Consider the following 14,345-nt stretch of genomic DNA (forward strand, 5'->3'; position numbering starts at 1 on the left):
AGTGACCCCAGCACCTCCTGTTCTCATCTCCGTTCAATGCCCAGGGACTGTGTGAACTCAAAAGGTCTCTTGGCCCTCCCTAACCTTTAATTAAGGCCATTAGACCATGAGAAACAATGGAAGACATTGGATACTAGCCACAGCAATGCAAAGGTATTTGTCAAAAACCTTACTGTGTGCCAAGGGCTGCGTGCACCTGATCCCATCTAATTGCCATGTTGAAAGCATGTATGTGTACCTTCAGCCATGCCTGCCAGACCCATGACCTTCAGCCCTCCTTCTATGTGGCCCTCGTCGTCAGAGCCTGGGGGCCGGAGAAAACCTCGAGTGGTCAGAAGGTACCTGGCTCATTGTCTTGCACTTCGGTTCTCTTAGTTCCTAAGCATTCAGCCAGAACCTAGTTATTGGCAACTGATGGAGTGACCCCTCTCCGAGGCTAGATGCTGAATTGCACAGTGTCATCATGTAAGGGTGACATTCAATGGCAAGTCACCCACGACCGCATGTATGTGGAGACTGTGTCTTCCTTTTTGAACTTTTCCCTTCTACACACCAACGTCTAAGGCTGGAAGTCCCTGCCCTGAGGAGGTGTAGAGTTGGGTGACCCCCACAGTCTTTAGCACAAATGCCCCCTTTGCCAGGACATACTGACATCCGGTTTATTGATCATGGAGGCAAAGCTACTGGCCTGGGTGGGCACATGACATCTGAGTCTTTGTATAAGACAAGGCAGTGCATCCTTGGCCCAAATCTATTTGTCTTTTTTTTCTTTTTTGTCCTCTGTTTTCTTTCTGGTCGGACAACCTTAATGTTTAACCATTCAGACACATTTTAATAACTGTTTTATTTTTTACTGCGTGTGTATGTACACACGCGCGTGCACGCAGTATAGGAACATGAACACAGGTGCCACGGGAGAGGCCAGAGCAGCTATGCTAGATTCCACTGGAGTTGGAATTATATATAGGCCATTGTGATCCTTTTGGTGCTGGGAACTGAACTCAGGCTAGCTGGCTTCCTCTAGCCTCCCATGTTGTTTCGAATGAGATACCATTTCATGCCCATCAGACTGGCAAAAATTAAGTCTGGCAATATCAAATATCAGTGGAGGTGTGGCACCAAGGGAATCCTGGAATGCTCTTGGTGGAGACAGGACCTACATAATTATAGCAGAAACAATTCAGTGGCATCCAGTGAGACTAGAGTGCCCACACCACTCTTTCCTATCAGAAGGGAAGATGCCCAGAAAGATCAAGACAGTGTTGGAAGGTGGTTCAGCGGGTGACCCAGAGCCAGGACTAAGGTTCCCCCCCCCCGTCCCGCTGTCCTGTAGGGATTTTCATGTAAGTGTCCTAGGTGCCTATAGGTGCTCCCTGTGTAGCAGGCACTGGACAGACCAGTTGGGTCCTATCTAGTCCGATCCTGATCTTCAGGACCTGTCACTCGTTTCTCATGTCACAGGTCTGTGGATCTTTTCCTCCTCCTGAGACCAAGCACCTACCTTTCCTGGATTGGAAGACAACCAGGCATTTAACAGACAGCGACATGCCTGGGTCTGAAGATCCCTGAAGATTTCCAGGGACCACACTCATTTTATCTTGTTTTCATTTACCTTGTTTTAAGCATTGAGCCTCGAAGTCTTACTTTAGACTTTCCGGAGCCATGCAGGTTTTGTTTCTTAATAAATCTCTAACTCGAGCTGGTTTGTCCTGAATTTAGAACAAGGAAAGAGTCTGTCTTCCTCAAGGCATGGAGACAGCTCACCGCTTTCTGATTCTATCAGCTATGTCACGCTGGATCCCCATTTTTGCTTTGGCTACTTGGAAACTCTGAACCCGGCTCTAAACTAAGTTGTGGCATCGCTTCCTCGCTAAAAACCACATTTTCTTATTTCCAGTCCTGTTCTATTAATCCTATTTCACGTTGGCCATTTTAGCTGCCTGATTCTCTTTTTCTTTTTAAATTGGAAGACGCAGGGTATAAATACATCTGATGAGTACATTTTAAAAATAGCCCTGCAGAGGGATGACACCGCGCTATTTCCGGACCCGTGAACTCGTGCACGGATCATCTGAGCAGCTGGGCTTTCCTGGTGATCGCCGATGGTGAGGCCAACCCGCTCCATCTCAGGTCCTCTTACTTCACCTCAGTCCTGCTGCGTGGCGAGGGTCTTGGCCACCTGGCTAGGCTGTGGCTGAGACATTCGGCTTTTTCATCCTGCACAGGCCCAAGGTGCTGGTTTATGGAGCGCATCCAAGCATACCGATGCTCCCCAGCTCACTTCAGTGCTCCCCAGCTCAGACCAGTGTTCCTCAGCTCATGCTAGTGCTCCTCAGCTCACGTTAGTGCGCCCTAGCTCATGCTAGTGCTCCTCAGCTCACGTTAGTGCTCCCCAGCCATGTTAGTGCTCCCTAGCTCATGTCAGTGCTCCCCAGCTCATGTTACTGCTCCCCAGCTTACACCACTGCTTACAGGAGCTCCATGTAAATTGACAGGTGAGCGAAGTTGGTGAAGGGAAACAGCAGGCTGTCCCCAGTTCCCCTGAATGACAGAGGGACCACTAGGTTCCTGTCACTCTGTTCCAGGCCTTTCTCAGCCAGCCTGCAGTTCCCAAGGCTCTTCTCTGCTCAGGTCCCTAATCTTTTCACATAGCCCATGAGTCACAAACAATGTTCTTCTTCCAATATTGAACTCACTGTCTTCCGTATTTTCCGGGGACCAGCTCCTACTTTCCTCAACACCCTGTGACTCAACAGCCTGCCTAGAGAAAACTTTCTTGAGCTCCCACCAACTGTAGATAGTAATTTACCTAATTGATTTTTATTGTTTTCTGTTGTACTTAGTCAACGGGTGTCTAGGACACTGTGTGTGACAGAGGGCAGATTGTGTGTGAGAAGTGCTAAAGAGCCCCAGCCACTAAGATTTGAATCTCAGCCTTGCTGCCTGGGGTCCTGTGACTGTACAAGATGTCTTAGCTGCTGCCTGGTTTCCACAGACACCGAATCTGAGGTCATTAAGCTCCACACAGTCCAGTGCAAATGGTAGGTAGTATGTAGCAACCTTGGTCAAAGGTCAAGTTTTGTAGTTTTGTAGTTTTGTCTACAGTGTCCTGTGGATGCTTTGACCATTTCTGGGGTTTGGGTTAGCCCAATCTCTGCATAGTCTGAATTATCTTCTCTTCCCCACTTAGGGAAGTTCAGTACATACAGATCAAATGAATCAGTATTTGATCAATCACTGGGTTTGGCCCCTTCTGCCACCTATCCCATGGGATCCATAACCAAGGCTAGACTCTGTCCCCAGCCAGTCAATGTGGAAGCAAGGTGAGTTGGGCTCCCAGGAATATGTCTTCCCTTCTCAATTCTTCCTTTCGCACCTTTGGGATCAGAGACAACACAGGGAAGAAAAGCTTCACAGTTAACCACCAGGGAAAGTTGGGTCAGGAACTCAAAGCCAGAACTCATGATGGGATGCTGCTTGCTGGGTTACTCACTCACAGGCTTATACTCAACTCTCATTTGAGCTGGGCTCAGTTGAAAGAATTGGGCTACTAAGTCGTCGTAGGGATGGTGTCGCCCACAGTGGGCTACTAAGCCTTAGTAGGGATAGTGTTGCCCACAGTGTGCTTGGCCGTCCTGCATCACTTAAGTAGTCAAGACAATCATCCCTACACATGCCCATAGGCCAGACTGATCTGGGAATCCCTCACTTGAGGTTCTACCTAAGTCCTCTTGGATGACTCTACACTGTGTCATGTTGATAATTAAATCCAATTGGACAGCTTCCTTGCTGAGTTCTAAGTTCCAGTTGGAGATTTTGTCTCAACAAGCAAGATGTTGACGACATTTGAATGACGACATCTGAGGGTGACCTCTGACCTCCATGCCCACTTACGGAAGTGTGCAAATATATACTCTCATCTTCATCCACACATGAGGACAAGACCATATCATTTCCTCCTATTCTTTGCAGAATATTAAACAACAAACTTGGCCTTGATGCCACATTAGCTACCTCTTCCTACCCCAGTATCATTATCTTAGAGCTTTTGCAGACTCCAGACAGTCTCTTTTGATCCTTGAGGACTGTAAGCTGTGACTTATTCCTGTTACATGTGGCTCCTCAGCACTGTCACCACGATGGTGATTAAAGTGATGTCCCTGTCACAGGCTGCTCCCAGCTGGGAAGGACAACTTTAGGGAGCCATGTTCCTCACTGGGCTTTGGAGAAGCCTTTAATTCATGAACATGTACTAAAGGGAGAGGAAATATGGAGATATAGGAACCGAAAATAAAGATAATTTAATCATTAAAACTGGCGCTGGGTTTTGAGGACGCTCATTGCTATGGTGATGGCTCTCGGATTCTGGCTTGCATTTTAATGGTGGAACTTAAATAAATCCGAGTTGCGGAGAGAAAGCCACTCTTGAAGAGAGGCTGAACTCCTCAGTGGAGTGGCTCCAGTTTGGAGTGGAAGTCCCACCGACATTTGCAGGAAAGGAACACAATTATCCGAGCCCTGTCTGGTTTTTAAATTGATTTTCAGGTTCTTTGATTTTTTTTTTTTGAGTCAGACCCAAACTCTTAACAGACATGAAGGCCCCTCTACATTCAGGAAACGTCTTCCCTCCCGGGGCTAGGCTGTCTCTGCCTTTTGCTTTCAGGAATCTAGACCCTTCTACAGGACTTTTCACCGACACCTTCTCTGTCTCCGTCTTTCTGTCTCTTTTTCTCTATGTCTGTCTTCTCTCTCTCTCTCTCTCTCTCTCTCTCTCTCTTGATGTGAGTATATATATGTGTAGAAGCTAGTGGGCCATGTTCAGCAGTTACCTACTGTCATGGTTCGTATATGCTCAGTCCAGGAAGTGGCACTATTAGGACGTGTGGCCCTGTTGGAGTGGGTGTGTCATTGTGGGCATGACATTTAAGACCCTCATCTTAGCTGCCTGGAAGTCAGTATTTTGCTAGCAGCCTTCAGATGAAGATGCAGAACTCTCAGCTCTTCCTGTACCATGCCTGCCTGGATGCTGCCATGTTCCTGCATTGATGATAATGGACTGAACCTCTGAACCTGTAAACCAGCCCCAGTTAAATGTTGTCCTTATAAGACTTGCATTGGTCATTGGTCCTAGCTATAAAACCCTAACTAAGACACCCACTTAGCTATTTTTCTACGCTCTGCTCCTGCTCCCTCTTGTTATCTTGGACTTTCTGGGACCAGTTGAGACGGCGATGCTATTCGGGTTGTGAATGTGAGGGCCAAGTCTCTGGCTATCAGTCTCAGAGGTGACATCACTAAGACTCAGTTTCGTCATGCTCATCACGATGATAAGAAAATTGATACTGCTGGAGTAAGGCAAAGTGTGGAGCAGCCTCATCACTGTGAGGATACACTACACACTGCCCTGGGACATATGCAGCCCATCAGCCTTCGAAGGTAGGCTGCCTCCTGTGATAAGGAGGAGACTTGTGTTTGAGTGACCATCATGCTGTGTCCCCTTACTGACACTCACTCTCTACACTGAGGAAAGTGTGGCCTAACTCTACATTAATGCATGGCTCTCTTATTTCATGGCTAGTGTGCTTCTTCTTATAGTAGGAGGATATCAACGTCCTCATGTGCCTGGCTCCGAGTAAGGTGACAGCTTTATTACTTACTGACCCCCACCACACCCCACATCCAAGGTCTTGCTCAGTTAGTTGGAATGCTGATGTCAGAGTCCCCATGGGTTGCTTCCAAGTCACCTAGCACTGCACAATAATGTTTATGTGGAGACAGCTTCCTCCATGTGGCAGTTTGGAGACTCAGGCTCCTTGAATCTTAGAACTTTATGGCAAAGGCAATGTAGACTCGGGTGGTGTTTTAGTTTAGTTTCTATTGTGACAAACCACCCTGCCCCCAAAATGACTTAGAGCAGGGAAGGATTTCTTTGGCATTAAACTCTAATTTACGGCCTGTTATTTTGGGGTAGCTCTTTCCAACAGCTTGAGGTAGACCTGTTTGCTATCCCACATAGCATTGCCTCTGACCAAGGAACTCACTTTACAGTTAAAGAAGTGCTGTGTGAACTGTGGAGGATGCTGCTCGTTGGCTAGCAGGTAGATTTGGCTCAGCTTGCTTTCTTATACAGATCAGAACCACTTGCATAGGGGATAGTGCCACCTATAGTGGGCTGGACCCTCCTATATCAATTAACAGTTGAGATGATCCTCCATAGACCTGTCCATGGGCCAATCTGATCTAGATATTCACTTGAGACTATATCCCCAGACAAATCTACATGTGTCCAGTTGACAGAAAAAGCTGAGGCAGGTAGACAGTCATAATTCTTAAAAGCAGGCACTGAAGAGGCACTGGTTCATAAGAAACAAACAAACAAACAAACAAACAAACAAACAAACACAGCAGCTTGGAACTAGGGGCGGTGGGCCCTGGGAAACTGCCTGGAATGGGTTGTCCCTCGCATGCTGGGATGAAGCACTGTCTCTTGATGCTGGTTTGACTTACAGTGATTCCAGGTTGGCATTTGGCAGGAATCACAAACCCAGGCTTCTGGGTGTGCCAGCCTTTCACTCCTCACGCTGGTGGGCGGGAAGAACATGAATGCTTATGGACAACAGGAGTGGCTCTGTAAGCCACGCCCCCAAGTGCCTCTGTAAGCTCTGCCCCACACCCTAGCACCTCTGTAAGCCCCCCAGTGATGGATGAAGAGCAGGAGTTGGTAGTGCTCGCTGTACCCCTTCCCTGGAAGGCAGGGCGAGCATGCTGCTGCTTTGAAAGGGGCTTCTGACTCCAGCTCTTCCAGCCTTGCCATCTGGCCTTCCAAACCCGGAACACTGGCTTACAGGATTATTAGCAATTCTATTTTTAATGTACACACGTGCCCGCCCTCCCCCAAACTCCTTTAGAATCATCCGAGAAGAGAGTGATTTTTTTTCTCCCTGTAACTAGGCTTGATTAGGCTCGAGACCACTTTATTTCCTCTTTTATCATTATTGGAAATAATTTTTCCCTCTTGCCTGAGAATTATTGTAGGAAACATTATTGAGCAGGGTCCCCCCCACCACGTGCATTGTTCTCAAACTATGAAGATCTGAACTGCGTTTTCACTTCCTCTCTCAGAGAATGTAGCTGACTATTTTTTACTGAGTATTTTCTTGGTAAATCTCCCTGCTAAATTGGCCACTTTATTCATGATAATTTCTTCAAATATATCATTCTTGTGGCACAATATGAATAATGAAGAGGAATATTTTCAAACACATAAAGGCTCTGAATAACACTAATAGGCGAGGCTTCAAACTGAGTGGAGAGGGGGCTCCATTTGTCCTCACTGTGCCTTGGAGACTGAGGAGGATCAGGGACCCTCAGCTTCTGTCCGAGGCTTCCATGTCTGGCCCCAGCACCTCGGCTGGCTTCAGCATCCCATGAGCCTCTCTGGCTGCTGACCACAGGCCTCAGCAGCTTATGTAGGGCCAGCCCAGCTCTGCTCACCTGCTACCTGAGAGGGAGCTGGAGCTTCGAGAAACACTTGGTATGGTGGTTGGCTAATCATGACTGCTACTTGATAGAAGTTAGTATTGTTGGGGAGATGCCTCTGGGCACATCTGGGAGGGGGTTTGCAGAGAAGTTAACCTGGGGAGGGAAGACCCACCCTGAAGGCGGGCAGTACCTTCCTAAGGGACGGAGACTTGAACTGAATGAAAGGAGAAAGAGAACTGAGCACTGTCACTCTCTAACCCCTGTCTCTCTGCTTCCTGACTGGATGCAATGGGATCAGCTGCCATATGCTCCCACACTTCGTTGTCTCCACCAGGATGAGCTGTGTGCTCTCATGTGCATGGAGCTAACACAAGCGCCCTCAAACTGTGAGCCAAAGAACACTTCCTGTCTTAAGTTTTTTTTTTTTTTTTGTTAAGACTTTGGCCACACCAGTGAGAACCGTAATACACTTGGCACAGGTACAAACCACTGTGATTTGAACCCAGCTGCCCTAGCTGGCTTTAGAAATTTTAGAAATCTAAGCCACCTTTCTAAATCTCTGCCCTCTCGTCTGGAAACTGAGCCTGACTTTAGCTCTCAGAGATGAACATATGCCACTGGTAGAGGTCTCAGGACACTGTTGGCTGGTATAAGGTGCTGGGCATTACCTCCCAGCTGATCGTCACTGGGTTCCACTGTGGGCGGTGCTCTTTGGCTCCCTAGGCGTGTGGATGCATGGTGATGCTTACAGTTCTCAAGATTTTACAATACGAACACTTGACACAAGCCTGGCGACTCATCACAGCGGACCGTTCTTGGAACACGCTGCTGTTTCTTCCCTCTTCCTCCTGCAGGAACCAAGATCCATTTCTCCATGGCACAGAGAACCCGGAAGCTGGCTGTGGTGCCTGGGAAAGAGATGTTGAAATGCCGTTGTAGAGCAACCTGGCTGTCCCACCCCATAGGCATCTCATTCTCCACAAGCCTTCTGATGCACCTCAAATCTTGTGGGTGACTCAGAGGGAACAATGGGGACCACACTGGTTTCTCTGTGGCTTGTGACAGCTGATGTGAACAAAACCACACTGACTCATCCCTGGTGCAGGCCAAGGTCTTCCGTATAACCGTTGAGCGTTCTGGAGTGAGGTCCCAGGCTTTGGAGGAGAACTGGCCCTTCCTTCTCAGCCCCGAAAGGAGTGCAGTGGAGGCTAGACCTGGCATGGCACACACTCACCTCAGCACTTCTGGGGTGATGGGTACTTTGGCCCCATTGCCTCCGGCAGGTTCCTTTGCAATAAGAGTGGCCCCCGTGTGTCTGGACCCTGGCAGGTCCACTTTGTATTTTTAGTTCCTAAATCTTGACATCTAAACTCCTGGCACTGTGCTTAGCCGTCTGCTGCCAAGTTTCCCATGAAACCACCCGCAGCCTCCCCTGCTGTGCTCTCCCTTCTGCAGAACAAGCCGACCAGAAGACTAGGGTGCAGGCACCCAGGGCGTGGGTAGTGACAAGGACAAGGCTGTTAGCACAGAACCTGGCTCTACCAGGCAGAGTTCTCCAGAGTCCTGCTCTTTAGAAAGTCATCCAGCTTCTCTGTTTCTTCCCATTCTGTAATACACACTTGCGCGCGCGCGCGCACACACACACACACACACACACACACTTTCACATACCATACATATATATACACATACACAGATATACATGCATAGGATCACGTATCCACAAAGAAATGTATGCATATGTAAATGTATACATACACATATGCTTGTATATCCATATACATGCACATGTGCGTATTCACACACAGGCATGCTCACATACAGAAACATGTATGTATAGATATGCACACACAGATATACATATATATCCACAAACACATTCATGCATACACAGATATGTACCCAGTTGCTCACATGCACACACGTATGAGTGAGTGTTCATGCACATAGCTACAGCCATACATACACACAACACATATGTGGGCAGAATACACAGGAGAAGGTTCCCTTTGCCACCTTAGCGTGTCCACATTAACTTTCTTGTTTCCGAAATATTTTTAAGAGTGCAGAGGGGTGACGTTCTCAGGAACCAGAACAAAAGCCTCTGGAGAAAGAAAAGCAGGCTACTGAGATCCCAGCAAGGTAGACATAGGGAGCTGAAAGTCGGAAAGAGCATAGGAACACCTTCTGGAAACATCTCCACAGACTTTTCTACAAGTGTGTTTCCTAGGTGATTCTAAGTCACATCATGTGGATGTTGAACATTAGCCACCACATCTGGCTAGTTGTGCAATCAATGGGGGGGGGGGTATTTGAGTCACAAAGCCATGGATGGTGGCTGCATGATCTCACCTGCTCTTTCTGCCTGCCTTGTGCACAGTGTCCATTATCACTGTTTAGAGAGCTGCTGTGTGGCTAGTTCATATTGCTGCTCAACTGTGGTCAGTTTCCAGTTGCTCTAATAAAACATCCTGATGGAAAACAACAGAGAGGGGGAAGGTGCTTATTCCATCTCACAATTCCAAGTTAACAGTTCATCAGTGTGGGGAAGTAAGGACAGGCACCTTAAACCAGTTAGCCATAGAATATCCACAGTCAAGAACAGAGAGAAGGCTGGGGAGATGGCTCAGCGGTGAAGAGCACTGACTACTCTTCCAAAGACCCTGAGTTCAAATCCCAGCAACCACATGGTGGCTCACAACCATCCGAAATGAGATCTGATGCCCTCTTCTGGTGTGTCTGAAGACAGCTACAGTGTACTTAAATATAATAAAGAACAGAGAGAAATGAATTCATGCATGTTCACTTGCTTGCTTGTGCTCAGCTTGGCATCTCTACTCTTACACAGTTTGAGATCCCTGCTTAGGGAATGGGGCCACCCATAGTGGACTGAGTCTTCCCACAACTGTGAACTCAATTAAGAGAATACTATACAGACATACTCACGGGCTAACCAATGTAGACAACCCATCTCTGAGAGTCCCTTCCCAGGTGATTCTAGATTAGTTGACAGTTAAAGCTAACTGTCACAGGTCGTGAACCCAGATTGCAGAACACTCAGACCAACACATTTTCTTCTTAGAAGAGATCTCGGGGAGATCCCTGAGGAGGAAATACAGTGTTCTTTCTACTGTGTTTATACAGCTTTCCTGTCTTGTAAGCCAATGAATCTTTAAAGGGGATCTCAGGATGGATGGGCTGATTGATACAGGAGCATGTAATGGTGTGCAGGAATAAAGGGAGGCATTTTGGGAGAGATAAAGGAAGTATTTCTCATTAAAATTTCAATGACCCATGAAAGGCATGGTCCCCTGAATCTTCTCCTTTTACCTCACCCACAGAGCGTGTCTGTCAGAGTGCCATAGTGCGTCCCCATACTTCTCTGTCATTTATTCTGGGCAGTTTGAGAGAGAATGTCAGGGTTGAGATGCCCAGAATTCTCTCCTCCCCTCCCACCCTTTTTATGAGGCTAATGAACCTACTGACTCTGAGTTAGTTTCATTTGAAAGCTGAGGGAGTTGTTCTTTTCTTTTCTTTTCTTTTCTTTTCTTTTCTTTTCTTTTCTTTTCTTTTCTTTTCTTTTCTTTTCTTTTCTTTTCTTTTTCACCCTGAAAAGAAGACCAGGTAGGCAGCTTCTGCAGGAATCACATCTAGAACTTGGCAGTCTGTGGAACTGGGGTGATTGGAGAAGATAGCATGACCATATCTCACACCTGTGTAGAGAACATCTGCGGTGGGCGGTAGCTGAAGATCCTGTCCCGTGCCATGAGAGCCATCTCACAGCTTTGATATTTAAAAAGTCTTCTGAAGTTCATCTTGTCCGATCTGCTTGAAACGACCTCTTCCATGGAGCGCTTTCTGATTGGCCTTCCTGGGCAGAGCAAACCGGTCACTCCGTGCTTGAGCTCTACACACCATTTAAGAATCACAGTGTTGTCCAGAAAGGTTCATCATGGAAAAGCTCCTGTGTTGGATCTCACATGGATTTTGTGGGAAGGATCAGTTGGAAGGTAGCTATGTGGTTCAAAAGCTAGAAGACAGCTTATGTGCCTGTGCACATCTCTCTCTCTCTCTGTCTCGTCTCTGTCTCTGTCTCTGTCTCTGTCTCTGTCTCTGTCTCTGTCTCGTCTCTCTCTCTCTCTCTCTCTCTCTCTGTGTAAGCTGTTACTAAGGTGTCTACTCCTTTTGAGACAGGATCTTGATGTCCATTAGTTATCAACTTACCACTATTTACAACTCTCTGGGAAGAAAATCTCAATAAGGAACCGCCTAGATCAGGTTGGCCTATGGGCATGCATGTGGGGGATTGTCTTGATTACATTAATTAAGGTAGGAAGACTCAGGCCACTGTGGTCAGCTCCGTTCCCTAGGCAGGGGTTCCTGGGCTGTATGAACACAGAGGGGTTGAGCATGTGTGAGCTTGCATGCATTCATTCTCTCTTGGCCCTTACTGTGGCTGTGATTTGACTAGCTGCTTCCAGCTTCTGCCTTGACTTCCCCCCAGCGATAGACTATGGAATTATAAGCTGAATAAATAAATTCAGTATCCTTTCAAGTTACTTTTGTTGGAGTATATTCCCACAGCAAAAGGAATGTGAGTGGGACAGTTTCTCACTATCTTAGAACTCTGGCCAGCTCCAGAGATCTGCCCACCTGTCCCCACCTCCCTAGGGCTGGGATTATAAGCCCCAGTCACAACCCCTGGCTTGTTTTGTTTGTTTGTTTTGTTTTTGTTTGCTTTATTTTGTTTTAAACTTGAGTTCTTGGGATCAAATTCAGGTCCTCATACCAGCAAGGCAAACACTTCCCTGGCTGAGCCATCTCATCAACCCACAGTCTGGACTTTGAAGGGCCATGGGTGCTTGTCAGGGTTGGGCCTCCATTGTAGGAAGCTTCGCTGGTGGAGTGTATCATTTGATCACTTTCATTTGGTCTCATTCCACTGATTATCTGACCCCTCGTGGATCCAAAAGATCCTAAAACTTGTCCAGAAGACAGAAGAGACTCTCAATCGGCTTTCCCAACTCCAGCTCCTATGGGAAATCTATGTGCCATTTGCAGGAGATGGGTGTGGCAGAGAGATGTGGAGAATGGACTTCAACAGAGAGTGGACCTTTCACTGGCCATGAGCCAGCACAACAGGACTGTGAATGACCCAGGAGGAGAGACAGCATCTTCCCTGTCCATGGCTGCAAACCAACATCTGCCCGGAGTCGGACAGGATATGTGCTTAAGGAGTGCCCACGGTTGTAACCCGGTTGGAAGCAGATCTCCTCTATGGGTTTCTTTGAGAGATCCTTCTGCTAAACATTGGACACCACCAGAAGAACCAGAGGGCAGCACTGAGCCAGCAGCACCCAGCCTTTATACTCCTTGCATGGGAAGGTATTGGATCTTGGTAATGGCCTGGGACACCTTTCCTTTCCTTCCTCAGAAGAGGTGTGAGAACTGATAAATTGCTACCGGAAGTGGGGTTCTCCCCCTGCCCCTGCTCTTTTTTGGACACTTATTTCATGTAGTCATGAAAACTCTGCTCCTACAGAAAGCTCTCTACGGTACAGCACATGGAGCACATGCCCGAGGCACTGACAAGAGAGGAGTACCTCCCCACAGTGGGATTTTATGAATGATTTACATCCGACGCTAAAGTTCACAAGAGGAACGTGGGGGAAGCAGATGCTCCGTCTCCCCAGCGTGAGGAGCCTGCACTGATGTGGAGGCAGAAACGCTGAGGAGTCATAAATCTGCTCCCATCTCTCCAGATCTCCCCTCAGAGCGTGGAGCACCCACATGAGCATAGCAGTGAAGAAGTCCCCCAAGAAGCCCTTCGTGTTGAGTGACAGTGTGGGCATGTTAGTAAAGAGGAGAAAGGGGGAGGTCTGGTCCAGGGTATGATCAGAAGGAGTGGGATGTGAGATTAGAGGAGTCCTCCCCACCTCCCCAAGCACTCCCAGGCTTCTGCAGAGAGGAGGAGGGAGCGTGGAGCCAGGAGGTACGGACCATGATCTGTGCGGCCGCTATTCTGGGGGCTGTTGGGATTGGAGAAAGGGACGGACAAGGTAAAGGGAGTCAAAGATAAAAGAAAGAGTGTTAACATCTGGAAATAAATTTCAGCTGATAACTGAAAAATCATGGCAACATTCTTGTGAAGAAGACAGACTGATGTTTGTGGACAAACCCCTCCCCCACACTTTCCTGTTTATTTTTAAAAATCTTCCTTCATTTCTTTCTCTCTTCCTGGCTTCCGTTCTTTCTTTCCAAGTGAAATACTGTTTTTTTTTTTTTTTTTGAATGAGGTAACTGTGTGTGTGTGTGTGTGTAGACCAGAGGGCAACTTTGGGTTTTATGACCTCCACATGCCTTTCCTTTGAGACCCAGTCTCTTCCTCACCTGGACTTCACCGAGTGGGCAGGGCTGAGTGCCCTGGGTGCAGGATGCCTGCATGGTATATGCTCCTTTCACAACACTGAGTACTAACTAGCTGGTGCTAGAGGCGCCACTGCTGACTGATGCGGATTCCAGAAAGAAATCAAATACAGTGAGGGGTGTGTGGCCGCTAACAAAGTCTCCATAGCTGGGTGGCTGAAAAAAAATGTGTACACACAAACACACACACACACACACACATGCACACACACAGAGACACATGCACACACAGAGACTCATGCACATACACATGCACACGCCAAGGGGTTTCCTGTCTCCACTTTCTCCACTTTCTGTAAGGCTGGGTTACAGTGCGTGCTTCACGCCCATTCCTTCCCATGGACTCTGGAGATCAACCACAGGCTCCTCGTGCTCACAAGGCAAGTACCCTATCAGCGGGGTCATCTCCCTGCCTAGAAAGAAGTGACTCATGGATG

The 14,345-nt window shown here is 47.6% G+C and overlaps 1 long non-coding RNA gene across 1 annotated transcript; it reads right to left on the reverse strand.

Moving 5' to 3' along the window:
• Positions 1-7,903: 7,903 nt before the first annotated feature.
• On the reverse strand, positions 7,904-10,484 carry LOC110307307. Its single transcript, XR_002379377.1, has 3 exons — positions 10,429-10,484; positions 9,835-9,953; positions 7,904-8,390 (listed from the first exon to the last, which is right to left on the reverse strand). It is a non-coding gene; the product is annotated as an uncharacterized LOC110307307 (long non-coding RNA).
• Positions 10,485-14,345: the final 3,861 nt, after the last annotated feature.

The sequence above is a fragment of the Mus caroli genome, chromosome 12 (assembly GCF_900094665.2).
Source record: "Mus caroli chromosome 12, CAROLI_EIJ_v1.1, whole genome shotgun sequence".
NCBI classification, from domain to species: domain Eukaryota; kingdom Metazoa; phylum Chordata; class Mammalia; order Rodentia; family Muridae; genus Mus; species Mus caroli.